Raw genomic sequence first — 26,395 nt, 5'->3', positions numbered from 1 at the left:
ACGGAGTGAATGCTGGAGAGTGGGGCGAAGCATCCGTCCGTCCATTCGTTCTTGCTTCCGTCCGTCCATGCGTGCGTCTGTTTGGCCGTCCGTGCGTTCTTCCGCCCGTCCGTGCGTGCATCTGTTCGTGTGTCCGCACGTCCATCTGTGCGTCCATCCCTGCGTTAGTCCATGTACTCGCTCATGTGTCCGTCCATGCGTCTATTCGTCCGTGCAGCCATCCGTTCGTCCGTCCATGCATCTGTCTGTGTGTCCATTCGTCCATATAGTCAACACACCAAGTACCACCAACTCGCGTCTTTTCATCATATATTCCCCGTATAGAAGCACCGCCATCCAGTGGACATTCCAAGGACTAAACGAGAGGTGGCACACGCACACTTTCTTATCGCTTGCGCTTCGTGTCTACTTCCCACCTTTAACGACCTCGAGTTCATGGTATATGCTAGTTCATTGTATTAATGACACTGCCGCTCAACGCTCGCTAAATCTTTCTAAAACTAAGGAGGTTACACCAAGCGAGTATAACTAGCAACCCTTTCTTGTCGCGTATTGGTCAATGTAGATGACAATGGCTGCTGATGAATATGAGAGACAGGAGCATTCAGTTTTTAGTTAACGCGCACGCCACAAACATTTTATTGTTCAACAAAGCACAGCAGAAATCTCCCAACGGCACCGCCTAGCAGGTCAAAATGCAACGCTTGTTACACACTACGACTACGACTACGAGGGACGAACGGGTGCCGCCTAAATCAAAGTCCTTTTGGCTAAGATCAAAGTCCGAGCAAGTCGTTTTACCGCGTGAGTCCCACAGCTGGACCGGGGCCACGTCCCGCTGTCGTTGCCTCACCGGTCCAATTCAAGGAAAAAGGAAGCAACCTGTGGCAGAGTCGTCGTGCCCTACCGCGAGCAGCCGCCGCCCCCTGGACTCAGGCCTCCTGCCCAGAGCCCCCTCCCACACCCATTGCAGGCATCGCAAGGTCCCTGGACGCCGCCTGCGGCCCCGGAAGCCTTCTGCCCTGGTGCCACCTGACACTGAGTGGTCTCTGAGCCATCCTGTGCACTAGAGTGCGGAGAAATCTGCCCACTACAAGGCCAACAAGTCGCCCCCCTCCCTTGTCCCGCCGGCTGAGCGCCCGCGAGACCAGCGGACACGCCCCTTCAGTCATCGCAAGCCCAAGCACCCTCCCGATGAGGGAGGACTGTTTTCCGTTCACCGCCCCTGATTGGGACGTGTCTATAGACGACCTTATAGATGCAGTTGAAGAGACAGCGAGACCTGATAGTGTGTTAGTCTTGCAACATACGGAGGCGCCAAGTTCCTTGTGTGTACCCGAAACGCGAGTCACGCCACAAAGCTAATGGTCGCAGAGAGCTTCAAGGTTAACCGGGAGCACGTTACAGTAGGAGCGGTAGGACCCTCAGTTAAGTTTGTTAAGGTATATCGCTTTCCGGCACATATACCAGAGGAGGTCTTGATTAACACGCTTTCACAGTACGGCAAGATAATAAGTGTTTCCTTTGCCTCAGTTCCTAACCGACAAAACAAGCTTATTGGGGTTAGAGTAGTGCGCATGAAAATGAGTAGGCCAGTCCCAAACTTCACAACCATCGCGGGGCACCGTGTTATGTGTAAATATCGCGGTATGCGCAGAGTGTGCGCAAGGCGTAACGAACCGGGGCACATGGCCACGGCGTGCGCAGCCGCTTATTGTAAGAGATGTGGTGTACTTGGGCATGACGCCGAAGGGTGTGTTGAGGAGTGTCAGAGATGCGGTGGGCGTTACGGCACACGCGAGTGTTTCTGCAAACGCTCGTACCTCGCGGAAGCGCGTGGCCTTTCCCCCGAGACGTAGCAAGTTACTAGTAACAACCACCCCAGCACCTCGCGCCCGCCTACCGGGACTGAACCGACGTCAGGGCTTCAGGTTCGAAGACCCGGGACTCGTTCCACACGACAACAAATGTCCCGGACCACTGGCAGATCGAAAACTCCCGAGGGACGCAAGACGCCTGCACCGTATCAGCGACCCCCGCTGCCTTGAACGGAGGCTCCAAAACGGGGGACGGCACGAGCAATACTAGTTCAGATGGCGACCAGGACGAGTCGAGCGGCCATGAATCCGGCTCTTCAGAATCCACCCGCGGCTCCTGGGATTTGTTGCAGCCTGCTAGTGAGGAACAAGAAGTGCCAACTCAGGCGCAGAGTCACAACAACGACGAGCCTGCATTCTCTGGATTTGACGAGAATAGTTTCCCGCCACTTCCACCCCCGACGGTGCTACCCCCCCCCCCCCCCACCCAGAGGAGGTGCCCATCATAAGTTGCAGCCGCTACGTCCTGCCGGATACTGACCACTTGAGCACGGACCCGTGTATCTCCATCGAGATGCAGACTGCCGAAGCAGCCCCGAACGATAGGCGCGAGCGCTCGAGATCAAGGTCCCCTTTAAAATTCGAGAACAAGTCACCCGTTGTGGCGTCGAGCCTCCCCGCGAACTTTGAAAACAAGCCTGGGTGCTCTAAAGCACCCGTCTGTTCCAGCGACAGCGATTCCCTCCCATTGCGAAGTCGCAGAAATTCAACGCGCCCCTGACGGGGAAGGGCACTCGCCTTCAATCGCAAGTAAGGAAAAATAGCCTCTTCGCCAAAGCATCGTCCCTTTCTTTTCTTCTCCGTGTTTGCTGCAAGGCTGGTTCGCTGGCTGGATGGATAGATGGATGAATGCATGGATGGATGGATGGATGGATGGATGGATGGATGGATGGATGGATGGATGGATGGATGGATGGATGGATGGATGGATGGATGGATGGATGGATGGTTGGATGGATGGATGGATGGATGGATGGATGGATGGATGGATGTAAGGATGGATGGATGGATGGATATGGCTTTACTCTTTAGATCGGATGGTGGCTAGCCACCAAGCCATAATACTTAATGAACCAAAAACTAGATTTTTTTTAATAGTGAGGTTGAGGATTCGTAATTTGCAGTGAAGGGTATATTTTCACTCCTGCCTTGACATTAGCCACCAATCAGCTAACCTCCTTCTAGTTAATTCTACCCGCTTAAGGTCTATTTTGCCCTCCCCGTCTCTAAACCCCAGTGCTTTGAAAAACTCTGCGCCATCATCCTGAACCATAGGGTGAAGTCCTTTACGGAACACTATCAAGTGTTCGGCTGTTTCTTCTTCTTCTCCACACGCACTGCATACTGTGTCTACCTCTTCGTATTTGGCCCGACAAGTCTTGGTTCGTCATACTCCCGTCCTGGCTTCAAACAGTAGAGAACTACCCCGAGTATTATCATAGATCCTTTCCTGAGTAATTTCCTGCTTAAAAGTTCGATAAATCTCTAGTGCGGACTTCTTAATCATGCCAATTCTGCACATATTGGTCTCAGCTTCCTTCACCTTCTTCTTAACCGATAATTCTTTTTGGTTTGGCCCCCTGCTGTTTTCTAAGTATTTACAAGTCAATTTACTGGTTCGCTTCCTCCATTTTGTAATGACTGAGGGGGACACAAGAGCGGGCGCCGTCACAAGGCAACGCGATCCTCCCCTTCCACTCTCCGCCTCCTCACGTATGCTCCGCTCTTTCTAACATGACCCCACACCCCCTCCCTCACGCTTGTTTCTGCTATCAGTGATGGCCGCGCCACCAACTCCCTTTCCCCCTTTGCTCCTTTCACCAGCCGAAGCCATGGCAATGGTTTTTGTTTATGTTTGTCTGTTGCACAGCTGCCTGCTGCCATTGCGACTAATCGGCACCACGGCTCCTATGACGCATCCCTTAAACCACGGAGGGCTTTTTAACCCAACTAGTGACCTCGCCGCCCGTGCCTTTACGCTCGGCACCTTCGAGCGTGCCGCCCTAGCGCAAGCGGTCGCCCCCCCCCCACCCCCTCCTTCACCCCAAGTACTCTCCCCACGCCCACTAAAGCAGATCATGTCAACTCTGAAGTTCGCCAGCTGGAACGTCCACGGGTTTCGTGACAAATCGTAACAGCAAGACATTCTGACCTTCGCCCAAGCACAGGGTATCAATGTGCTCTTTTTACAAGAGTCTAACTTCCGGTCGCCGTCAGAGGTCTCAACCTTCAGACGCGAGTTCCAGGTGGACGCCTTCTTCTCCCTAACTAATTCAAGGGCCTGCGGAGTGGGAGTGGTCCTAAACAACGCGCCGCTTCCGGCAAAAGGCGTTCTGCATCTTCGGTGCTGACGGCAGATCACTCATGTTGGACCTCTACATCAGCGAAAGACGGATTCGGTTCGTGAACGTGTACGCCCCTGCGACACGGAAGAACACAAACACTTCTTCCAGCAGCTGCACGACCTTCTTTCGGAACCCGTCCCGCACGCCCTGCTGGGGGACTTCAACTGTGTCGTGGACTCACAGCGCGACGTCAGTGGACAGGGCCGAGGGGGTCTACGTACTATGCTAGAGAGTTCGTGAAGACTCTTCGACACCTTCGGTTATCCGACGCGTGCTGATCGCACACGGCGACCTTTTTGTCCCAACTGGAGCCTCTCACCTACAGCCAGCCGATTAGATCGGACGTATCTCCCCGACTCACTCCTGCCCTCGCTCATGGTGTGCGAGGTCCTTTCCCCCCCGGCAGACCTAGTGAGTCGACCAGATCACCTCCCCCATGTCACTAGGCTTAGCGGCTCTCCTGGACTCCGTACTGATGACCATGGGTTGAGTGGACCCAGCGATTCTGCAAGACGATGATAGCATCGAGCACATTAGGGCGCGGCTGCGGGGTTCCATGGCGAACGCCCCGGACCTAACCCCACGCTCTTGGGACACCCTGAAAGTGGAGTGGAAGAGAATCCTTCAAGACGAAGGCAAGGCCAGGAAGCACCGCATCACCGCTAAACTGAATGAGATCCTGCGCTGAATGCGCATTTTCAGGGGGGCGGAGGTGCTGACAACATGCATGCGCGACTATCTGAACACCCTGGAGGTATAGTAAGCCCGGCTGCTTCAACTGCGTGCGCACAGACCACCTGGGGGGCGCGGCGCACCCATTAAACACCTCGGAGCGCACCCCAGTGACACAACTGGGAATGGCAGCGTACGAATCACTCGAGTGAAACGTTCGGACGATTCATTCGCAACTGAACCAGAGGGAATCCGCGATGTCTTATGCGAGAACTTCTCGGCCCTTTTTCGGGACGCCGACAGCGACGTAGAAACTGGCGGAAAAGACAAGATTTGAGAGTTCTGCCAGCACCTCCCATTGCTGGGAGGAGAGGCGGTTGCGTTACTGAGCACGGAAGTGTCTGCAGAAGAGGTTAGGGGCGCGATAACAAGCATGCCCCCGAACTCGACTTCCGGAACTGACGGCCTTACAGCCAACATTTACGCCACTTGTTTCGACGATCTAGGGGGAGTGCTTGTCGCACTGGCGAACATGGTGGTTACGAAGCAACTGAAACCAGGATCCTTTGGTGAGGGGCGGAGTGTCCTTATACTGATAGAAGAAGCACCGCAGGAGGAGCTGTCGGCGTGGCGCCTCATAACCCTGTTAAACGTGGACTATAAAACGGCTGCTTCTATCCTGAATAGCTGCCTTAAGCTCATCTTGCCATCCATCGTCGCTCCCTGGCAGTCCTGTGCGGTTACAGGCCACTCCATGTTTGCCAACCTTACCTTAACAAGAATGCCTTCGAATACATGTCTGACAAGTCCCTGTGCGGAGCCTTTGTTTGGCTTCCCGACATGCTTCGTAGACACCATCGCCCTTATAGCACTCAGAAACGCGGTTCCGAAAACACAGCGCGGTTTATTATTACATCTCCGCCATTTGTTTGTTTGTTTGTTTGTTTGTTTGTTTGTTTGTATCCTCTAATCCATGGCTCGTACCCACTCTGAGGGATTGGCCAAGAGAACATATAGTCTCATATGAACGATAACTGCATTATTGCTTACAACGAAAAAAGGGGGGGGGGGAGTTATATGGTGAAGACACTATGTTAAAAAAAAGAAAAAACCAAAGATTTATATAGTGAGAAAAAAGGATCAACAACAAAGTAGACACTAATAGTTATAACTTAATTTTGGGAGCCGACCAGACGGCTGGTTTTGCCAAACCCGATTAATTTGGTATGTCACGGATTTATCCACATTTGAAAATTACTTTTCAACCTGGTTTTTTTTTGAGTACCTGTTAACGTGAGCTTTATGTTGAAAAACGTTTAGAGTATTGAATAAAATTACACACCGCATCGGATGCATCTCTGTGGCAATTTCCCAAAACAGAGGCACCAAAATTTAGAACATTTTCTGTGGTTAAATATAAACCTAGCTTCACAAATGGAATATCTAATTGTTCCAACTACTTCTTCCTCTCCTCAGCCGACTACCCACTACTAGCTTATGTCCCAACTGTGTCGTGCCAGAAGAAGAAAAGTATGCCACAGATAGGCCCCCCTGCATGCAAGTGGCCGTGGGCACTTGAAGCGAATAAAAAATTATCAGACGGAGCTTTCAGAATGCGTGCCGGCTTGATCCTTTCAATGCTGACTGTGTCTGCATGCCCATTACGCAGGATTGTAAAATGATGTTCAGAACGCTTGATGACTGGGAAAGGACCGTCATAGCGAAGCTGAAGAGCACGGCGAGACGCATCGACACGAACAAATACGTGTGGAGATGTCTGTAGGTTTTCCGAAAGCAAAACGTTGTTCTTAGTGTGACTGAAGTTGGTGATGGGCGCAAGACTTGCATGAAGATTCACAGACGCTGGGCGAAAGAAGATGGATCCGAAACACTCTGCGCAGTAACGGAGCTGACAAGGTCACCAGGCAAACGGAGTGTGCAGCCATAAACCATCTAGGCTACAGAGCAGGCAAGTTCTGGCCGATGTGTTGAACGCAGGCCGAGAAGCACGATGGGGAGGTGTAATACCCAATCTTCGGCGTGAGGATGCGAGGCGAGTGCTGCTTTTAGATGACGGTAGAGTCTCTTCACTAAGCAATTTGATGCTGGATGATACGCAGTTGTGCGAATATGCGCACAACCCAGTAGAAATGTGACAGAGGTGAAAAGCGCTGACTCAAACTGTCTGTCTCGATCAGTAGTCACCATGTTCTACTTTACGCGCTCAGCAAAGACACAACCACACGAGACGCTAGCTAGCAAGGGACTGTTTTTTGATGGCTGCCGCGCCGCGCGCGCGCCCTCTCTCAAGGTGGCCAGGTGAGGTGGGATCATCCCGATTTATTAAGCGGTGGCCCGCCTGGTACATCCTCCTTTTTCTTTAGGTGATGTAGTCGGCAAAGCGCGTCGGTGCTCTACGTGGCCTAGTTGATCTTCTGAGACTCGAGTCGGCTGCTTCTTGTGCCTGGCAAGTGACCTTATGCTGGGACGGGACCACGTCGGGGTCCCTTGATGGTTGACTTGCAATGGGTGGTGCACGTGCAGCTGACTGGTTCAGTAGAGCATCCGATGCAGGCGCCTGTTGTGACGGATGTCGTTCCTTTCGTGATGCGGATGCTGTTGTCAAATCGGGCGCTGTATCTGATGTTGAATGTTGTCTATGCTGTATAGGCGACGGGATTATCGGTGCGACAGCCTTGTCATCCAGTGGGTCTAAGTGTTCGGGCGTCCTTTTTAGATGCTGACGATTCCTTCGATAACGCCGGCCTTCATCTGTACAGACTATGTAAGATCTAGGGCCAGCAAGTTTCTCTACTCGGGCTTTCGGAAACCACCCCTTGTCGTTTCTTATTCTGACGACGTCCCCTTCGGAGAGAGGTGTGAGAGGTATGCCTTTGCCGTGATCCTGTGGATGTTTCCGCACTGACGATGTCGAAGCCGATGAGAAGTCTGGAAGTCGTCCCCGAAGCATCCGTCCCATAAGGAGCTGACTTGGTGTGCGTCCGTCTATCAGGGGCGAGATTCGATAATTGAGCAGTGCAACCCAAAACTCCTCGCCAGCGTACTCACTTTTCTTCAAGAGGCGCTTTACGACCTGTACCCCTTTCTCAGCTAGACCATTGGCCCTGGGGAAGTGTGGACTGGATATGGTATGAGTAAAATCGTATTTTACTGCAAACTGTCTAAACTCTCGCGATGTGAACTGTGGTCCTCCATCGGTACAGACTTCAATGGGTATACCGTGGCGAGCAAACATGGTCCCTAGTGTGTCCACTACGACCTGACTTGTTGACTGAGGCAACTGTTCCACTTCTGGGTAGTTGGAGTAGGCACAGTACGCAACCAGGTAACGCTTGCCCCCATGGTCAAATAGGTCGACACCAATTCGCTGCCACGGCCGCGTTGGGATTTCCCTCGATAACAGTGGCTCTGAAGGTTGCCGGTAGGCAAAGTGCTGACAGGAGCAGAGCTGGCAGGAGCGGTGATGTTCACCAAGCTTGATGCCAATAGCGGGTTTCACCAGATCCCCTTAGACGAAGACACTTCAAAGATCTGCACCTTTAGCACGCCGTTCGGAAGATACCGATTTTTGCGCCTGCCATTTGGTATCGCGTCCGCCCCCGAAGTATTTCAGAAGGCAATGACGGAAGTGTTTGAAAACCTGCCGGGCACACGCGTATATGTCGATGATATTTTAATTTGGGGTGCATCAAAAGAGCAGCATGATCAACGCCTGCGTGCAGCACTGATGGCAGCGAGAAAGGCTGGCCTGACACTGAACAAAGAAAAGTGTCTGTTCGCGAAGGCCGAAGTTAAATTCCTGGGAGATTGTATCAGCAAAGAAGGAATAAAACCCGATGCTAGTCTCATTGAATGCGTTGCCAACATGCAAAAGCCGTCGAGTAAACAGGAAGTTCAAAGGTTTTTAGGTATTATGAATTACTTTGGCAAATTCATACCTAATCTCTCAAAAAGAACTGACGCCCTTAGGTCATTGATAAAGAATGATGTTGAATTCATATGGGAAGTTCACCATGACAAAGAATGGAAAGATCTTATTAAGGCTTTGACATCGGCTCCAGTGATCGCAGTTTTTGACCCATTGAAGCAAACGAAACTCTCAGCTGATGCATCAAGCTTTGCAGTAGGTGCTGCTCTTCTTCAACTCCATGACCAAGATTGGCGCCCAGTGGGTTATGCTTCAAGGGTGCTCTCAAAGGCTGAAACAAAATATGCCCAAATTGAAAAGGAAGCGCTGGCCGTGACGTTTGCTTGTGAGCGTTTCCGGGAGTTCGTACTGGGGTTATCAGTGACAGTCGAAACAGACCACCGACCTTTGCTTGCTATTTCACAAAAGAACCTGAGTGAAATGCCGCCACGATTGCAGCGCTATTTCTTGAGGCTAATGCCTTTTGATATCAAATTGCAATATGTTCCTGGGAAGCATCTGCTAGTGGCGGACACACTGTCCCGAATTCCAGGAACCCAACCGAGTGACGGAGAAAGCGAACAAGACGTATGCATCCATGCGACTCGCGTGCTAGCCAGCATCGTAAGTGAGAACACGAAGACTGAACTGACCTCTGCAATCCTGGCGGACCCATACCTCAAGCAAGTGGTGGAGGCACTCCAGGAAGGACGACCAGTCTCAGGCGAACTAGCTCCATGTTTGTCAGAACTGTCATATGTTGATGGAGTGCTTTTGCGGGGCAGCAGGGTGGTAATCCCAAAGAGTCTGAGGCGATCCATGCTGCAACGTCTTCATGAAGGCCATTTGGGAATGAGCAAGTGCAAAGCCAGAGCACGCCTTCTGATGTACTGGCCTGGGATGAATGCTGACATCAAGTCACTCATTAGCAAGTGTGCCACATGTCAGCACTTTGCCTACCGGCAACCTTCAGAGCCACTGTTATCGAGGGAAATCCCAACGCGGCCGTGGCAGCGAATTGGTGTCGACCTATTTGACCATGGGGGCAAGCGTTACCTGGTTGCGTACTGTGCCTACTCCAACTACCCAGAAGTGGAACAGTTGCCTCAGTCAACAAGTCAGGTCGTAGTGGACACACTAGGGACCATGTTTGCTCGCCACGGTATACCCATTGAAGTCTGTACCGATGGAGGACCACAGTTCACATCGCGAGAGTTTAGACAGTTTGCAGTAAAATACGATTTTACTCATACCATATCCAGTCCACACTTCCCCAGGGCCAATGGTCTAGCTGAGAAAGGGGTACAGGTCGTAAAGCGCCTCTTGAAGAAAAGTGAGTACGCTGGCGAGGAGTTTTGGGTTGCACTGCTCAATTATCGAATCTCGCCCCTGATAGACGGACGCACACCAAGTCAGCTCCTTATGGGACGGATGCTTCGGGGACGACTTCCAGACTTCTCATCGGCTTCGACATCGTCAGTGCGGAAACATCCACAGGATCACGGCAAAGGCATACCTCTCACACCTCTCTCCGAAGGGGACGTCGTCAGAATAAGAAACGACAAGGGGTGGTTTCCGAAAGCCCGAGTAGAGAAACTTGCTGGCCCTAGATCTTACATAGTCTGTACAGATGAAGGCCGGCGTTATCGAAGGAATCGTCAGCATCTAAAAAGGACGCCCGAACACTTAGACCCACTGGATGACAAGGATGTCGCACCGATAATCCCGTCGCCTATACAGCATAGACAACATTCAACATCAGATACAGCGCCCGATTTGACAACAGCATCCGCATCACGAAAGGAACGACATCCGTCACAACAGGCGCCTGCATCGGATGCTCTACTGAACCAGTCAGCTGCACGTGCACCACCCATTGCAAGTCAACCATCAAGGGACCCCGACGTGGTCCCGTCCCAGCATAAGGTCACTTGCCAGGCACAAGAAGCAGCCGACTCGAGTCTCAGAAGATCAACTAGGCCACGTAGAGCACCGACGCGCTTTGCCGACTACATCACCTAAAGAAAAAGGAGGATGTACCAGGCGGGCCACCGCTTAATAAATCGGGATGATCCCACCTCACCTGGCCACCTTGAGAGAGGGCGCGCGCGCGGCGCGGCAGCCATCAATAAACAGTCCCTTGCTAGCTAGCGTCTCGTGTGGTTGTGTCTTTGCTGAGCGCGTAAAGTAGAACACCATTGATGGTACACCGAAACGGCTAATCTAGGTAGCAAGAAAGGTACGAGCAACTGTTTCTGCGTTGATGTCAGGCATTGGAGCTGCTTCAGGCCACCTAGTGTACCTGTCAATAAACGTAAGCAAATACGTATTTTTCCGACATGAAGATAATGGTCCGGCAATGTCCAAATTAATGGTGTTGAAACGTGCATCAGGGAGAGGGGATTTTCCCTATGGAGGCTTGGTGTGCTGTTGCACCTTGATACGCTGACATGTTCTCTAAGTGCGAACCTAGTCACGAATGTTAGCGTGTGTGGGCAGCCAGACATAGCGTTCAGTGACCAGATGTTGCGTAGCTCTTACACTTGGATGGCAGATGGAGTGGAGGGTGTCAAAAACAGCACGACGAAGCTGTGAAGGAACATAGATACGAGTGCAGTTGTGTAAAACATCGCACCAGACCGTAACGTCATCATTGGGAAAGTTGACTTGTTCCAGTCGGAGTGAAGTAGAGGATCGGAGTCGTGGAAACTCATCGTCTCATGCCTGTGCCTCTGCGAGCGAGGACAATGAAAGGTCGGTGTTGCCTGTCATGGCATTGATTGTAGTACGACTGAGAGCGTCCGCTGCACTTTTAAAGCTGCTTTTTACATAACGCATGTCTGTGGTAAATTCGGCAATGAAAGCAAAGTGTCGAAGTTCTATAGGAGTGTGCGTGGTACTGCAGAAACTTAAAGCCGACAGAAGGGGCTTGTGGTTGGTAAGAATGCCAAATTGTCGCCCTTCAAGGAAGTACCTGAAACGCTTCACCGCAAGGTAAGCCGCGAGGAGCTCCCGTCCAAAAGTACTATATCGGTGCTCAGTGTCGTGTAACTCGGGAAAAGAAGGAAATCGGAGCCCATGCACCATTGATCCATTGATGAAGAGCGGCCCCAACTGCTTCTGTTGAAGCGTCCACTATGAGGCTAGTGGGAGCAGTTGGTCAGGGGTGGTGCAGGAGGTTGGCCTTGGCAAGCTTGGTCTTAACGGCGGAAAAAGCTTGATCCGCGACCGTGTCCCAGGGAAGTGCGGCTGACACGGCTTGCGGAGTCGAGAGTAGTGCTTCCAGAAGCTGCAGCAGTATGTAGGGATGAAGCGGCAAGAAAAATAGACGAGTCCGAGAAAACGTCGTAGATTGTGTATGGACGTGGGAGGCGGGTACTCAGGATAGCTTGAACCTTGTTAGGTAAAGGTGTGATGCCATCTTTAGTGATCTAATGCGCGAGGAATGTCTGATGACCGTTGTGGAGCAGCCGACGTGAGAGATCGCCGATGTGGACGAGGCTGGTCATTTAACTTGCGAATGCTCAGCAATTGCAGACGCAAGTTGGCGACTTCAGCTGCGAGATCTTTTACTATTTCTCGAAGAGAATCTGCTTCGGAAATCGGAGAGGTGTGGGCAGCCTTTATGACTGCCGGAGCAATGTCCATCATGTCATCGGCCATTTCTGCCAGCTCCGGCAGCGGCTTATCCTTAGCTGCGACAAGAGCCATTCGCATGGTAGGTGGAAGACGCTGTAGAAACAACTCACGTAGTATGGATGTTTCCGAGCCGTCCGGCTCGTCCTCAAGCAGGTGCTGCAGGTGGCGTAGAAACTGTGTGGAACGGCGGTCCCCGAGCTTTTCGTTGCACAGAAGTTGCTGAATGCGCCGATGCTTAGGCAGAACGAGTCGGTGAAGAAGAGCCTGTTTGACTGCCGGATATGAAGCGTCACCAGGCGGGCCCACGATCATGTCGCGTATTTTGTCCATTGCCTGTGGCGGCAACGCTTCAACGAGGAGCTCATGCTTGCGAAGATTTGACGTAATGCGATGAATGCAGAACTTGTTCTCGACTTGAATGAACCATAAGGAGGGATCGGCAAGCCACAGCTGTGGTAGCGTCATCGTTGTAGTACCTCCAACAACACCCGAAGAGGGTACATGGCCGGGTGCAGTGACAGCGTCACCAGGGCTGAGGCTGTCGAGATGCTCACGCTGCTCTATGGCAGGTCGCGTTCGTAGTCCGAGTCACCAATAAATATAGCAATCTGAAACGCGGTTCCGAAAATACAGCGCGGTTTATTAATGCATCTCCGCCAATTGTTTGTTTGTTTGTTTGTTTTTATCCTCTAATCCATGGCTCATACCCACTCTGAGGGATTGGCCAAGAGAACATATAGTCTCATACGGACGATAACTGCATTATTGCTTAAAACGAAAAAAAAAGGGTGGGGGGGTTGTATAGTGAAGACAGTATGTTAAAAAAAGAAAGAAACCAAACATTTAGATAGTGAGAAAAAAGAATCAACAACAAAGTAGACACTATTAGCTACAACTTTATTTTGGGAGCCGACCAGACACGATTAATTTGGTATGTCACGGATTTATCCAGAATGGAAAATTACTTTTCGACCCAGTTTTTTTGAGTATCGTTAACGTGGGCTTTATGTTGAAAAACGTTTAGAGTCTTGAATAAAATTACCCACCGCATCGAATGCATCTCTGTGGCAATTTCCCAAAACACAGGGGCACCAAAACCTAGAACATTTTCTGTGGTTAAATTTACACTTAGCTTCGCAAATGGAATATCTAAAAGTTGTTTCCTAATTATTGCATAGTTACGACATGAGCCGAAATAATGTTCAATAGTTTCTGATTCTTCGCAGAACGGACAAAGGGAGGAAGGAAAGTGTCAGACCAGCTCTTTGTAAATAAAAATTTAATGGGGAGACACGGCACCGGAATCTGGAAATTATAATTTCAAGTTTTTTTGACGGACTCCACTGGGCTTTCCATGGAAGTTTGAGGTGTTGATAATCTGTCCATTGTGTGATATTTTCTAAACTACCTGTAAAAATATCGAATTCTATATCTAACTTATATCTAACCCCTGATGAGTATTCTAACTCGGGATGTACTGAAATTACTGGTCCATCGAGTGATGCTCGTGCCAAAGCACCTGCCAATTCATTGAATTTTAATCCGCAGTGACCTGGGCATTGTGCCAAATACTTCTTCCTCTCCTCAGCTGACTACCCACTACTAGCTTATATCCCAAGTGTCTCGTGCCAGAAGAAGAAAAGTATGCCACACCCTCCTGTACAGCAACCTCACATGCCACGTGGTAGTAAACGGCACCCCGACGAGTAACCTTGTATTTGAGAGAGGGATCCGCCAAGGGTGCCCGCTAGAGCCCTCCCTCTTCGTACTCTCTCTTGAGCTGTTGCTGGTGAACATCGACCAGAAAACGCACATCAGAGGCTTTCCGTTAACGAGAGAGCCCAACATTAAGGTCCTCGCTTACGCTGATGATGTATCCCTGTTTGTCAGGGACCCGGCAAGCCTGCATGCTTTTTGGCGAACAATCGCATAATATGCTGACGTCTCAGGCGCAGCCTTGAACATGAGAAAGAGCAAGGCCTTATCATTTGGAACATTCCCTCACGGCGCTCTGGGAGAGTTGGAAATGGTCGACGCCGTCAAGGTGCTCGGCATATACTTTTGCTGCGGTGGCATCGCCAACCTAACCTGGCAACAAGCACTCGAGCGGGCACAGGAGGCAATAGAACTCCAACCGAAGGATCTCATGCTTCGTAAGAGGGCCATAGCTGCAATGACAACCATCTGCGCCTTTCCCTCTTAATGTAAGACGAACAGGCGTGATGCCTACCAAGACTGCGACGCAATTGACAAGTATGATCGGTGCCTACCTGTGAGACGGCCAACCCGCCCCCTTACGTCGAACCCTCCTGCAACTCGCAGCTTCAGAGGGTGGCCTCGGGCTTACGCATATCCTGACGGCGAGCAAAGTTCTCGCCTTGACGATCGCAAGGGCCTTGTTTCGTGCACCTGATTACTTAGGGAGGCCCTTAATTCATTACTGGTGCAGTTCAATTGCATCGTTGCTGAATGGTGACTGGCCGCTCGCCCCACTCGCCGAGACTCCCTCCGCGTTTTATAAGGCAGCCGCAAACACCGTGCGCATGCCAGAAAAGGAGACCCCTACGTGTGACGTAGATGAGACCCCACCTGCTCACATTAAGGAAGAAATCGCCAGCAACCACATGAACCCCGAGGAGAGGCGACGGTCGTGAAACTGGAAGCGGAAAGGGAAAACAGATGGACGTGCCATCTCTTCGTCCGCCCAAGACTTCACATGGAGGAAAAACTGGGACGTCCTCCCAACCCACCAGCGCCTCCACAAGTTTGGCATCACGCCTACACCCCGCTGTCCCAATGGTCGCGCGGATGAGACTCTGGCGAATGCCTTATTTGAGTGCCCAGTGGTAAAACTGGTTTGGCACCTGACTGCGAGGAATTTTAAATTCCAGCCCCCCCCCCCCCCGCCCTGAACAGACACAAAGGCGCCTTGGGAAAGCTAGTGGCCCTCTGCACCATATTTACGGTCTAAAAACGACGCTGCCTCGCTGAGGTTAGGCGCTCTCTGGTCAGGGCGGTCTTTTCGACCGTAGCTCGTATCCGCCACATGGTGTGGCTGCACCTCGCAGACCAACTTGAAGCCAGCGGTGAGGACAAGTTTCTTCGCCGCTGGCATACGAGGTTTTTTCCTGAAAAAAGGCAAGTTACGCCTGCCAATAACCCCTTTTTAAGCGCACGCCAGCAGCTGCGTCCCACTGTTTCCTGAGCGGCAAATGGAAAGTGCCAATGCCCAACCCCTCCTGTAATTTGTACAATGATGTGTCTCAAATCTGTTCTCTGTACGGATTAACCCCTTCGTTCTCTTGAGCCATTATCGCGCCCCTTTTTTGCCCGTAAACGGAAATCGGCTCTTTTGCGCGCGGGCTCTCTAGTGCTCTTGTAATCTTTGAGTAACAAATGCTCGAGTGATCGCGCTTTTTTGTAGTGTACAATCTGAACGTGTTTTTTTGTTTATCGGTGTGTTTACCCCGTTTGTTCATCATAAGTGTCGGAGAAGAATTGTGTATTTGATTACTTGTCAGAAGTGTGAAAAACTTCCCTTTGTTTCGCCCCTAAAAAGCACGTCACGGGTGCGCTCAGGGCTTTCTCGCGGTGACCTTTGTGACGGCCGGTCGTGTCTCATGACGTTGTTCTTTTAAAGGCGCGTCTGGTCACCTAGTTTGCCAAGCATTGTAAATATGTAAATAAATCGTCCGTGTCACAAAAATAAGATGAGACAAGTGTGGACTGCGTTCGTTAAGAACGAACAGCAAACATCTTCTTTTATAGAATTTTGCTTATTAACACGCACGCTCTTCCATGCCCCTTGTCTTCTTCTCTTAGTCTTCGCCGAATGTGATTAGCTTCCGGCCCGTATGAAGTTTCGTTCTCCTCATTGAAAACAACATTCTAGCTGGTAGATATGTTGTACAGGACCCCTAATGCAAGTGCTTTTCAGTCAAGTGCTTGTGATTCCACCTTGTACGCTCATATATTTCCTCATTACGTGCCCGAATTAGTTTTTCATTGGTTTTTAAAAGGCAGGAGCGTATCTTCCCGTCGACTCCCGAATAAACTTCCATGTCTTTGGCCAGGTTCCAAAGTGAACTAGGAGTGCGTGAACCAAGCAATACGATGTCTCCTCGGTTCACTCTTGTTTCTCGTTTACTTGCGTAAGCTTGCTCTCACAATTCATTCAGATATACAGTGTTCCATCTTTTCCATCAATCTTTCATGACGTTTGCCGCTTTCTCGAAATTTCTTCAATGTTGGTTTCGTGTTGATCTTCGTCATTGTCCAGAAGCCTGTACTTGCCACCTATTAAGTCAGCCGGCACAATAGGTAGTGGCTCGTCCGGTTCGCTGTACACATAAGTGAATGGCCTGTTGCTGGCACCGCTTCAGCTTCAGTGGTTATTGTTTGCATCTCTCCCCTGGTTAGCAGTCTCTTTCCGACGACTTCTCTCATTGATGATTTCATGCTTAATATTATCCTTTCATAGAAGCCTCCCCACAAAGACGCTTGTTTGGCGATAAACTTCCGCTTTATTTTATCTCCTCGGTTACCACCTGTAGAGACTTCTTGTAACTTCTTCAGCATACGATTGATCTGTTGGCTGTTCTGTACTTCCTTGCGTTGTCACTATATTTTGTGCAACATAAGCCTCTTCTCGCAGCAAATTGTCTGATTGCATGTAAAAATGCTTCTGTTTTACAGTTGTCGACAACTTCGAGATGTACAGCTCTTGTTGTTGCACACATAAATACTGCGATGTACAGTTCTGCTATGTCTTTCACGGCGTCTTTTATACGCATCAGGCCTGTAAAATCTACACCAGTCACTTCAAATGGCTGTCGCTGGTTTACTCTGTCAGCAGGCAGGGGTGCTTTGTCTTGCTTATTAGGTTTAACGTCAAATCGTTGAAACTTTAAACATCCATGAATTGATTGATTGATATGTGGGGTTTAACGTCCCAAAACCACCATATGATAATGAAAGACGCCGTAGTGGAGGGCTCCGGAAATTTAGACCACCTGGGGTTCTTTACGTGCACACAAATCTGACCTCACGGGCCTACAACACGTCCACCTCCATCGGAAATGCAGACGCCGCAGCCGGGATAACATCCAAATAACTTTCTTCACCAGCTGCCTTTCTTGGATTATGGAATATTTTGTTCTAAGCAGCCAAAGTGTTGCACTGACCCTTCCATGTAACGCAAGTTGATGCAAATATCGTACTGGCAGCTTTGTAGTGGTCGTCCACTTTGGTAGCGAAATTTGATGTTTTTCGTTGTATGTCAGTCTACTTCAAGGCAGACGACCCTTGTGTCTTATTAGTCCTTGTCCATCTTCACAGACTTCCGTACTACAAGAAACATCATTGTTGTCTCCGTCGTATTGCTCTTGTTGAGTATAATATGTTCCCGTATTTTTCGCTGCTCCAATTTTATTATTGCCGTCTCTGCATTCTTTAGTTCCTTGCGCTTCTTCCGCTTTTTTCTTACAATCTGTATGTATCTCAGAACCCTAGCTGTTACGCTGAGCAACCTTACGTAGGTTCCATACTTCTCTGCGTCAGTCATGACCAGAATTGACGTGTATGTGTTAGTTGCATAACATTCACTACTCTGAGTATCTTCTTTTGTTTCCGTCTGCCCTGTGGTCTTGTTTTTTGAACAAGCCGATTGGTACCATGCCAAGATAGGTGCCACTGTATCAAAGTCTTTGCACTTACACCTCTGGTCATGAGGTAAGCTGCATTCCCTTAACTTGCAATGTATTTCCACTTTGATAGCTTCGTCTTCTGTTTTATCTCTTTCACCCTATTCTCTACAAAGATGTATCGTTGTTTTTTTCTTTTCGTGTGGCCAACTAAGAACAAAGGTTGAGTTCGTTGAGTATTTTGTAGCATTTATATTCCTCACAAATCCACTTCTGATGTGTTTAGATATGCGTGCAGACAGCAAAGCAGCCATAAACTTAAGTCGTGGAAACGAGATTTGCTTCATTGATATTTTTCTTCGTTTTGCAATTAGGATTTGAGCCTCGTTTTTCTTCTAGTTGTGATTTAGCAAATAGGCCGCTGTTCTGCATACATATGGACTTGCATTTGAAAACAAGTGAAGTTTCTTGTGATTGGCTTCCTCCTTTGTCTTACATCAAACTTGGTGGTACACCAAACTCTTGAATCAATTCCAGGTTTCGAATCCATCTCCTCCAAGTCTCTGTTTTGTCATCTGGCAGTGAGCCGTCCCAAGACGTTCCTTGTCTTCACATCTTTTGTATTTCTCGCTTGGCAGTTACCGTGAATGGAGTAGAGTCCGAAAGGATTGTATACTTTCGCAGTGAGCTGTAACATTTGGCGTTCGTTAGTGCACCGCTGGTGTCGATGTCTTTCTTGTCAAATGAGAGTAGGTACAGCCTATATTCTTTGAATTTTTATCTGATACCAAGCACTTTTACTTCGGTGGAAGCCGCGAAGATTGAGTGTTCCTCTTTTTTGATGCTTTGATGTAACCCAGGCTCATTTGTGTTGAATTTTCTGAGAGTCATTGAAGCCTCTTGAAAAAGCTGCTTTGATTCTCCGTAGAGATAAAGATTTTTCTGCTTCCTTGGGTGATTCGGCTGCCATTATCAGGTCGTTGACGTTGATGTTTCTCCTCAGCTGTTTAATCATATACGAAACTTTCTGCTCCAACTTGCTAAGGTGGTGCTGTACTGCTTCTGTGAGCAAGAAATTGCTGGGGCCAGTGCCAAAAGTCACTGCTGAAATTCTCCATGTCACGATCTTTGCATCGCTTCCTCTCGGAGTTCTATCACACCAAAGGAAACACAGCACATCTCTGTCTATCTCTGTCTTCCTCATGTATTGAAATCTGTAATAATGCCTTCTCGATATCAGCTGTCATTGCAATGCGATGGTGTGGGAAGTTCATCAGCATGTACGCGAGATCACATTTGAGATTTCGTCCAGCTTTGAGGTAGTCATTTAGAGATGGCCCTTTTGAGGACGATGATGACGCATCAATTACTGTTTGTATTTTTATATTTTTGACGATCCTCCTTGCTGACGGCTTGATGCGGCATGTAGTAGCAGTGTGACATTGGTGCGCTCTGTTCCTCGGCCACTTGTGCCACTCCACAAGTCAAGTTTTCTCTGATGCCACTGTCGTAGCGTGGCAATACACTTTCGTCTTTCCGTAACCTTCGAGTGAGTTGCTTCAACCTGATCAATGCGACACCCTTGTTTTCATGAAGCTCCACGGTACCTTTCCATGGAAGTCGTACTTAGTATCTTTTCTTTTCACACTTTAAGTTCTCTCTAAAACACTCCATTGCACTTTCTTCTTTCTTTGCTTCTTGCTCGGAGCCCTTTATGCCGATGTTTTCTGTGTCCCAGAAATGCCTTAGCTCTCTCTCTATGTCGGACTTGTCCACTTCAACGTCACATATCATAATGATTGACCGTTTCAGTAACGTCGCGGCTAACTTAGATTTGCCCTGCATTCTCCAACCAACTATGGTCTTTGCTGCTGTCAGCTTCTCTTCCGGTTTTCGAATGCCTCCAGTCATTATTTACCAGTACTGTCCTGATTCAACAGGGATGCCCACTTCTCTATAGTCTTTCCTTGTACACAAACAGTCAGCCAATTTTAATCCACCATCTTCATTCTTTTTCTTCAGTGAAACTGGCAGGAGCGGTATTCTTTCTTTTGATATAACGTAAACCTCGAGTGCTTCCAACAAAACCTATTCGCCACTGTTTGCGCTTCTAAGTTTGACTTCAACCTAATGCATAGCCTTTGCTCTTGTCCTCCTCCGAAAGAGCCTATGGTCAGTCTTTCTTTGCCTTTGATTGTGCAACCAAGCTCTTTTGACAAGCTCTCAAGGATGACTGTTATTTGGCTACCAGTGTCTAACAGAACCCGACAATAGCACGACTTGTTTTTACCTTCTGCTATTTCCATTGCAGTCTGCAGAAAAAATGTTTAACAATATAATTGTATATCGGCAGGTCACCCTTGCTCCTCCTGATTTTCATTTTTAACATAAATAGCCGCTGTGCACTGCGTTGTGAGTTCTTTTTCCCGGCACAGAGACGTTGCGTGCCTTTTCCCTCATATTTTTCATATTTTGCATCTTTTGCTTCCCTTGCATATTTTGGCGGTATGGTGGGGCCTCTTGCAACGGAAGCATCTATGAGATACTTTTAGCTTCAATTTCTTCTCTTCATATGGTGTATTCTTTCTGTAGTCATCAGAGTAGTGGGTATTAGTCTCACAGAATATGCAAAACTTTTCCGCGGTGCACTGAAAATAACCGTTCTTTTCTGTTGCCTACTGTCAAATTTGTTGCCATGGGTTTTCTTGTGCTCGACCATTTCCTCTCTGCACTCAACTTTGTCTTCTATATTCCTCATGAAGTGCTTCAGAGCTTCTTCCTGATGTTTAGTTGCATTCCGATCTTGATCTCAAGACCTACCAGCCGATTCTCTTTGTTTCAGTTAAAACCCCATGTGCATCTCCGCTGGTAAAGCTCTCTTCAATACTGATAGTAGCATCGATGCATAGGACTTGATTATCACACCTAAGGATTCCAGCTCACATGTATGCACTTGCACCTACTCTCAAAGGCTTCTCAATCCTTCATAGTCACTGCAGCTTGCTACTTTACTAAAGTTAGTTAGCTCTTTCATGTGCATTTCTATAAGCGCTTCGTCTTTCCTCTATCGCAGCTTGAGCATGTCAATAGCTTTCACATAATTGCTGTCTGAATAATGAAGTCCCTCCACGGCAGCTGCTCCTCTCCCGGTTAGTGATAACAGAAGGTACGTGAACTTTTGATCCTCGTTTAATTCTGTTTTCACATGAACAGCCAATTCAAACTGACGCCTGAATATCTGCCACTTTCTCCTGTCAACATCAAACTTCATTAATTCTACCCTCGATAGCTTTACTGCTTTTTCTTGTGGCGCTTGCCTCGCATTGTCATTTGAAGTGACCTGTTCTGTCACTGGCTCGCGCCGTTCTTGTTGACAAAGGTTGGCATTGATGCTATGCAGAATGCTAATCGTCTTTAGCTCGTACGTAATGGTCCTCGCAAACTCAGATTCGACAGTTTGCGGCGTTATGAACTGTTCCATCTGTTCGTCAACTTTCTTTAACACGTCGGTGATGATTTTAATCTGGCTGGCTATCAGCGATAATGCCGTAGGGCATGAAGCTTATTTTCTGCTTCGCTCACTAGTTGGGTTATTGGCGTCCTTGGCGTTTCTCTTTTCTTCAAATTCACGTCCCTGTTCATTTTAAATAATTAGGGAAACGGCTGGTCACTTACAGATTTCAGCGGTGAATCTTTACCCGTGACTGCGTGTGTCGTCCTGCGTGTCTTTGCAGCTCTCTCAGATGGCGATGTCCCGTCTCGCTGCCGTCGGTTCGCACTGGGCCTCATCTTCACCCGTCCTCAGTGGCCTGTCTTTCGTGCTGGTATTCCGTGGCCAGTAGTAAGAGAAGAAACCTCTATACTGGTTCACGGCACCATGTGGCAGGAACTAGATGATACAAGAGTGGACTAAGTTTGATGAGAATGTACAGCAAGAATCTTCTTTTTTTATTTTGCTTTTAAACGCGCGCGCCTTTCCGTGCCCCTTGTCTTCGGCGAGATTCAATAGTCTGTTTTTATGCTAGCAAGAAGCCTGGCCAGAGTTATTCTTGACGCGGCACCTGGATGTCTGTTTGGGCCCGACTCTTTGGTCCCATCAACTGGTTGGCAGTGACGGGATCTGGTTATATTCGGTTGTGTTCTTTCATGGTACTGATGCTGGTGAGTGCTCACTTTCCGTAGAGATTCTACCAGGTGATTTTGTTAGATGGAGATATCTTTCCAAAAAGGTAGATTTGTTGCTGCTTTGTGAAGGCAGTGTATATTGAGGTACCTATTGAGGCAGTGTTCATTGAGGTAACAAGTTTAATGAACCGCATTGGGTGCTTTTGTGTGAGGAGCTTGGTATCGGCATGACTAGGATACACAGAAAGCCGCAATTATAGCAGGCGATTGATGATTTCAACGTCGATAAGGAGAGGCTTTGTGATAGTTGGGAGTGCGTACAGGCCAAGCGTAAGAAAGCCAAAGATCTAGAGCGGCTTGTGCTTGAGAGAGAGACCGCCAGGCGTAAAGAGGAAGCTGCAGCTCGTGAAAGTGAAATGGAGTGATTGAGGCTTCAGCTTCGAAGTGTCCTGGTAAGACTTGTCGGTGGTCAGGCCACAGAAAACGAAGAGATTCTAGCGAGATCGGGCACGATAATCTTGAGAGACGCGGCTGAGCTATATGGTGAGTGCAGGGTCCAGCACCAGTCGGAGATAACAGCGGTCACAATCATGAGCGATAACCGAGATGACTCGCTCGTGGAGGAAGGTTTTTCTCGGCTTAGGATAGGTGCGGTATCTCTGGCTGACCAAGAAAAGTGTGGCAACGCACTCGTCAATCCAGAAAGCGTACAGCCGGTGTTTCAATCTCCAGCAGATAGCAACGTGGATGGGAAGGATAGCCAAACTGGAACTGTTGGTTTGGTAGCATACAACATTAAAGCAGAAATGGTTGAGTGAAAGTGTTCTCGCCTATATATGGAGTTATGAATGAGCAGGATGGTGAAAATGAAGATGTCATTTGAGGAAACAGCAATAATAAAGCCGGAGAAAGTGACACAGAGAATAACGGACTGCGAATGCATGGCTATATAACTGGCGTGGCGGCCGATACATTTTCGACGGTGCCTCAGGTAGCAGCGCGCACTTCCTCGAAGGTCATTGGTATGTTGGATTTCGAGCCAATGAAAAGTGTGTGCGTGCATGTCAGGGTCGTTCAGACACTCCCATCTGCATGCGACTTGAGGCGATTGCTTCACTTTGAATCGCCTGGTTTCTGCCTCACGGATAAAGCTTCTATGAAGATTCTCATTGTTTTTGCGCGGATTTCGAGACGCGAGTGTGAAATACCGTGCTTAATAGGGGCATTATCTTTAGGGTTTGTTCAGTACGTGAATGCATTCTGGCGCAATGTTTGGGACGCGATAACCTGAGCATCAAGGTATTTACCGGTTACCACCACCGTGTAGGCTTCTGTTTAAAAAAAATGACAGCATATCCACGGGGTTAATGATGAAGAGAGGGGCGAAGCATCCGTCCGTCTATTCGTTCTTGCTTCTATCCGTCTAAGCGTCCGTCTGTGTGACCGTTTCTGCATCAATCCGCCCATCCACGCGTAAACCTGTTCGTGTGTCTGTACGTCCATCCGTGCGTCCGTCCCTGCGTTCGTCCATGCATTCGCCCCTGCGTCCGTCAACGCATCTGTCTGTGTGTCCATTCGTCCATCTAGTCAACACTCGAAGTACCACCACCTTGGCTCTTTTCATCATATATTCCGCATATATAAGCACCGCCACCCCCCCCCCCGCAGGGGCGCCTGCGTAAGTAGGCGTTTGGTGTGTAGCGACACCACGGACCCGAGCTAACGAGGGAGTTTTGACTCTCTCCCACGCCTAGCCGTGCGTGGCTTTGCCGTGTCCGGAGAAAAGGGGATCCTGGGGGTTGAGCCAATGCTAGGTGATTGGACCTTTACGGCCCCCCGGCAGAGGTAACACACCCCTTTGGCCCCGGCTTCACGTAGACAGCACCCCTGGGCTGACCCACCCAGGGGAAATCGGCAGTCGCCTTTTCCTATCTCTCTCTTCCTACATCTTCGTCTTTATCTCTCACTTTTTATCTGTCCTGTCATCTCCTCTTTTCCGTTTACTTCAGAATTTCCTGGCGGCGAGGGTTAACCCTGTGTAGTTACCCAACCTTGGGTAGTTAAATTCGGTTATAGCGGCGATGCATGGCTGGCGTCTCCAAGTGTTCACTAGTCAACCTTGTAGCGTCCCCTTGTTGGGCTCGGTGGTGGGTGGCCACCATCTCCGCCGAACTTTATTGTATTTTATGGCAAAATCTTTCCCTCCCCCCTTCCTGATCGCTCCCTAAAAAGGTGGCGCACCGAAGATACTTTCCTGCCTAACACACCAAAGCTGACATTCCCAAAGTACCATGAAATCCACAGTCAAAACGAAAAGAAGACAGTCCGAGCTATTTCACCTTTCCTCGTTTCCAAAACTCTCACAGAAGCAATAGGCCCAGGTTACAAAGTAACAAAGATGGGAAGTGGCGATCTTCTTCTGGAGGTTCGTGACAAAGCTCAGTATGAAAATCTGTCTAAGCTTGTAGCCTTTGGGGAAACCCCTGTTTCGGTGGGCCCACACAGGTCCATGAACACTGTCCGTGGCGTAATTTCTGATGATGATCTTACTGAGCTTTCTGAAAGTGAGCTGCTCGAAGGTTGGCAGGACCAGAATGTGGTCAAATTCCAACGAATAACAACAAGATGCAACAACAAACTGACCCCTACAAAACACGTGATAATTACCTTCGGAACAAGTGTCCTACCAGAATCAATCGAAACTGGCTATTGTAAGCTTCGTGTAAGACCATACATTCCCAACCCTCGTCGATGCTTCAAGTGCCAACGTTTCGGTCATGGATCACAGAGTTGCAGAGAGCGTGCCACTTGCGCAAAGTGCGCATTCATTCAACACATATTAGACAACTGCACCTCAGAAACAACTCATTGTTCGAACTGTGAAGGAGACCACGCTGCCTACTCACGATCATGCCCCGCATAAAAAAAAGAAAAACAAATAGTAGAACTTAAGGTTAAATTCAATCTCACATTCCAAGAAGCGCGCCAACGCTTCGCAATACACAACCCATTTTATCCCTCCTTTGCAGAGGTGACGTGCCGGGGCGCCGCGCCACATGCCTCAGCACCCGCGAATGTCACACAGTGTGTGGCCGCGGTCGTGCCGCCACCGCCCCCTGCTGGAGCAGCCTGTACTGCTCCGCCACCTGACAAACAGGGCCGGCAGACCCTAGTGTCTGCTGAACCTCGGACCACTGCAGGCGCAGTCAGGTCCGAAAGTTCAGTGAATGTGCCTGCCCAGGAGGCACCATCCACCACCTCTCAAGAGGTGATAGATACAAGTCCCACTCCTCCGGCGCCTCAGATGCCGAAGGATAGGCGCAACTCCTTGGAGCGCGCCAAAAAAGAAAAAAACTCGAATCACAGGGCCCTCAAAAGGCCCTGTAAACTAACGCAACACCTCTGTATGCTCAGCACCACACTAAATTAAAATGACACAAATACTACAGTGGAACGTCGGAGAACTGTTGAGAAACCTCGACGATATCCAGGAACTTTTACAAAACATACACCTAAGGTGATGTGCGTACAAGAGACACACCTGAAACCGAAACACACCAACTTTTTACGTCACTACGTTATTTTTCGGAGAGACCGGAATGATGCCATTGTGCCATCCGGTGGTGTTGCCATTATAGTCAATCAAGGAATTGCATGCACACACCTAACACTACAAACATCCCTTGAGGCGGTGGCTGTTCGAGCAGTTCTATTGAATAAGCTCGTCACCATCTGCTCTCTCTACATACCTCCACAACACCGTCTTGAAAAGCATGAATTCGAGTCCCTCATAGACGAACTTCCAGAACCTTATATCCTCCTTGGAGATTTCAATGCACATAGCAATCTATGGAGTGACTCTCGCAGCGATGCTCGAGGTCGCCTGATTGAACAGCTCCTTTTTTCTTTCGGTGCGTGCCTGCTGAATCGGAAAGAGCCAACATATTACAACATCGCTAACAATACGTACTCAGCAATAGACCTCAGCATAATATCCCCATCACTCCTGCCTCTACTTAAATGGGAAGTCATTAATGATCCATATGGTAGTGACCATTTTCCTATCGTTATCCGCACATCAATAACAAATACATGTCCTGCACAAGTTCCCAAATGGCTCACCGACAAAGCTGATTGGGAAAATTTTCAAAAAAGGACTTTATTATC

General features: G+C 49.0%; 1 protein-coding gene across 22 annotated transcripts in view; it reads right to left on the bottom strand.

The window, feature by feature from the left end:
* LOC119178032 (uncharacterized) overlaps nt 1–26,395 on the bottom strand; it is a 653,511-nt gene that overhangs the window by 391,898 nt on the left and 235,218 nt on the right. The window lies entirely within an intron of this gene.

The sequence above is a fragment of the Rhipicephalus microplus genome, chromosome 1, assembly GCF_043290135.1.
Source record: "Rhipicephalus microplus isolate Deutch F79 chromosome 1, USDA_Rmic, whole genome shotgun sequence".
NCBI lineage: Eukaryota > Metazoa > Arthropoda > Arachnida > Ixodida > Ixodidae > Rhipicephalus > Rhipicephalus microplus.
This window is presented reverse-complemented; position numbering and strand designations above follow the sequence as displayed.